This window comes from Cryptomeria japonica, chromosome 10 (genome assembly GCF_030272615.1).
Source record: "Cryptomeria japonica chromosome 10, Sugi_1.0, whole genome shotgun sequence".
Taxonomy (NCBI): domain Eukaryota; kingdom Viridiplantae; phylum Streptophyta; class Pinopsida; order Cupressales; family Cupressaceae; genus Cryptomeria; species Cryptomeria japonica.
The window spans coordinates 269,990,041-269,994,079 of record NC_081414.1 but is presented as its reverse complement, the minus strand read 5'-3'; positions in this window follow the sequence as shown (position 1 = coordinate 269,994,079).

The following is a 4,039-nucleotide window of genomic DNA, read 5'->3' as shown; positions in this document are numbered from 1 at the left end:
CACCATTGGGGTACTTACCAGTTTGTTGTCTTCCATTTGAAATTTCTTCAACATGTCCTAGGTATACTTGGTTTGAGAGACAAAAGTTCCCTTGTCACATTGTGAGACCTGCAAACCAAGAAAAAATGATAGCTCTCCAAGCATAGACATCTCAAATTATGTTTTCATCTGATTAAAAAGTCTTTGCATAGAGTATCCTTATTACCTCCAAAAATGATGCCATCTACATACACAACCACAATGATCATGTGGTTTCCATCTGCCCTGATTTATATATTGTTGTTCGTACTCCCTTTTTTGAATCCTTTCTCCATCTAGCCTTGGTTTAAACCATATAGGGCTATCTTCAACTGACACACAAAGGTTTCATCATCATGAAACATAAACCCTTTCGATTGGTCCATGTACACTTCTTCTTCCAAATTTCCATTGAGGAAGGAAGATTTTACATCCATTTGATATACCTTATAACCCTTGTAGGCTAAAAAGGATAGAAACATCCTAATTGCTTCTAGTCTAGCTACTCGTGTAAATGTTTCTTCAAAATAAATGCCCTCTACTTGAGAGTAACCCTTGCACACAACTCTAGCTTTATGTCTAACAATTTTAACTTCTTCATTCATCTTGTTCTGGTAGACCCATTTGGTGCCAATGATGTTCTTTTCTACTGGTCTAGGGACTAATTCCCAATTCTTGTTCTTCTCAATCTACTGCAACTATTCTTCCATTGCATCTATCCATTTCTAACTTTTCCTGGAATCATTGAATGTCTTAGGTTCCATTGTAGTCATGAGGCAGAAATTGACTTGTTCATCATTCTGAGCAAGTCTTCTTCTATTCTTCACACCAACACTCTTATAACCTAAAATATGCTCTTCTAGGTGGTTTTTATGCACATACTGGTTAGGGACCTTATTGGATGCTTCTTCCATCTCATTGTTTGACTGAGCTTCTTCACCTTCATCACCAAAATAATCATACCATTTTAGTTGTGCTTGTCTACCTTTATGCATATCCTCATCAACTCTTACATGCACACTCTCAATTACTCTTCTTAGTTTTTTCTTATCACATTTGTAGGCCCTACTGTGAGTTGAGTAACGAAGGAAGATCCCTTCATCACTCCTAGATTCAAAGTTGCCCAAGCCATCATGATCTCTTTTAATGAAGCATTTACTCCCAAACACCTTAAGTACTTGACTGAGGGTTTTTTGGTCATACCACAATTGATAAGGTGTCATATTGTTGTTTGTTCTCAAATGAACCTGGTTGAAAGTATATTTTGTAGTATGAAACGCTTCCTTCCAATACATATCCAACAAACTTGCCTCAATCAACATGGTTCTAGCCATTTTCTTGTCTGTCCTATTCTTCCTTTCTACCACACCATTATGTTGTGGTGTCCTAGGGGCTAAGTGTTGTCTTTTGATTCCATGTGTGTCACAGTAATCTTCAAACTCATTTGATGTGAACTCTCCACCTTGGTGGGATCTTAGGCATTTCAACTTTCATCCAGTTTCCTTCTCTACCATCTTTCAAAAGATCTTGAATATGTCAAATGCTTAAGATTTATCCTGTAGGAAGGTGGCCTGTGTCATTTTTTAATAGTCATCAATGAAGAGCATAAAGTATCTCTCATAGGAAAGATCTCTTATCCTAGTCAAACCACATAGATTTGTATGTACAAGTTCAAGTGGTCTTGAGGTATTGTGTTCTTTCCTCTTGAAGCTCACTTTAGTCTACTTTCCTATCACATATTCATCACAAAATATGCTTACCAGATTGATGACGTGTGGAATATTTCTCACACAACCCTTTTTGCTTAATGCAACTAGATTATTAAAATTTATGCGGCCTAATCTTTTGTGCCACAACCAATTTTTATCCACTTGTCCCAACATGCACTGGGATTTAAAACATTCTTTCAGGTTGTATACATTTCCATCTCCTCTTGCCTTCTACTTTAACCTGACCAATACTCTCCTTCTTTATCTAGCAACTAGTAGAGTCAAAGGTGAATTTATAACCTTTGTCATACTTTTAACTCACACTTATAAAATTGTGCTTCAGGCCTTCCACATAATATAAATCATGTGCTTTCAGTTTTCCATCAATATTTAGAGTACCTTTTCCCTTTATCTTTATAGATGAGTTATCCCCAAACCTCACTAAGCCACCATTCCAATCTTCAAGTTTGATGAATTTATTTTTATCACCTTTCATGTGGTTGGAATAGCCAATGTCTACAACCCACAAGTTTCTTCTTTCTACATGTAGGGCAGTCTACACTATTAGAGTTGATTCTTCTTTTTCCTTTTCTTTATCATCCTAAATCGGTTGAGTTTCCTTCTTCTTGTCAACTACAATTTTATGCTCCAGTTTGACTACTGGTTCCTATTTAGGAGCTGTCCTCTTCTACTTAATTTTCTTGTTTTTACAATGCTTTGAAAAATGTCCAAACTCATGACAACTATAACACTTTACATTCATATTAAATGATGAGTTTGAAAAATTATTGTAGGAAACTGGTTGACTTCTCCTACACTCATAACTTCTATGACCTGATCCATTACATTGATAGAAGATGGCATTCATCTCCTAGAGTGTAGCAAAAGAGTTTCTATTTTCATAACTTACAGTAGGCTTATTCATTAATCTTTTGTTACACTGATAACAATAACCATGAAAGTTTGGAACATACCAATTAGGTTGCCTTGGTCCTACAAATGTCTATCTCATTGGAGGTCTTCCTTTCATGCTGCTAACTCTAGTGAATCCTTCATGATCAACCTTTGCATTTCTCCTAATATTTGTATTCTAGTAAATTGAGTGTGGCATCTAGTTCATTGATTGTGTATATTGGTTTGTGTGTTTATTTCTAACAGCTTCTACATAAGTCTTCTTACCTGTATCCTTTCTTACTGTGAATGTTTTCTTCTCTTCACCTTCACTTGAAGAAGAGAACTATATCTCCTTACCAAATGCATATTTTATGTTTGAACTTTGTCCTTCTTAAAATCCTAAGCCATCGGTATCTTTAGATTGCTTCTGTTTGCTCAACATATTGTCCAAGGCTTCTGTGCTACCCTCATATGTGCTCCTCATTTTCAGTTCACCCTTACTCTTTTCAAGATCCTTTATGAGATTCACTATTTCCTCTTCTAGGCCTTGAATTTTCCTTTTTCATCAGATCAGAGGATGTAACTTCACATATTCTCTTGGCTTCTTCTAATTGGAGTTTCAAGTCAGAAATCACTTGATGGACTCATCTAGAGATTCCTTCAGGTGATCTTGTTCTTCTGCTACAACAAGCTTGACTTTCTTGAGTTCTCTTCTTGTCTTACTTAACTCCTCAAAATCACTTATGAGCTCGCCTTCTAGATCCACTTCAGCTTCAATGTCTTCATCTTCCTCATCTTGCATAATCCATTCATCTCATGCCATAAAGAGATTAAATTCTCTTTCATCTTCATGGCAGTCATCTTCTGATGCACTCTCTTCATCTGTGGTATCATCCTCAATAGTATATAGGCTATTTTTCTTCTAGTATCTTCTTCTTTCTTGTTGGTAAACTATTTTTTCTTTGTTTTTACCAAAAAATCTGCCAAAACTTCTTTGTTCATCTCCACCAGTTTCATTATATGGACATTTTGTGCCAAAGTGTCCAACTTTACCATAGTTGAATCATTTGAGTGGTAAATTTCCTTTATACTTACTAAATCCTATCTTGAATTTTCTTACAAATTTTTCTACCTCTGCATCCCAGTCTTCACTGGATCCTTTATGAGCAACCTCTTCCTTGCCCTTTTTGATGGAGTTGAAAGTTGCCTCTTTCCTTGAAGATGCTTTAACATTTGTCCTTATTTCATAGGCAGTTAAGGAGCCAAATAACTCATCCATTGTGAAGGTTTTCAGATCCTTGGCTTCCTCTATGGCAGAAACCTTAGTATCATACTTATATGTGAGAGATCTAAGTACCTTTTTGACAATAATTTTATCAGTAATTTCCTCTCCAAGTCCTCTAATGGTGTTCAGAGTT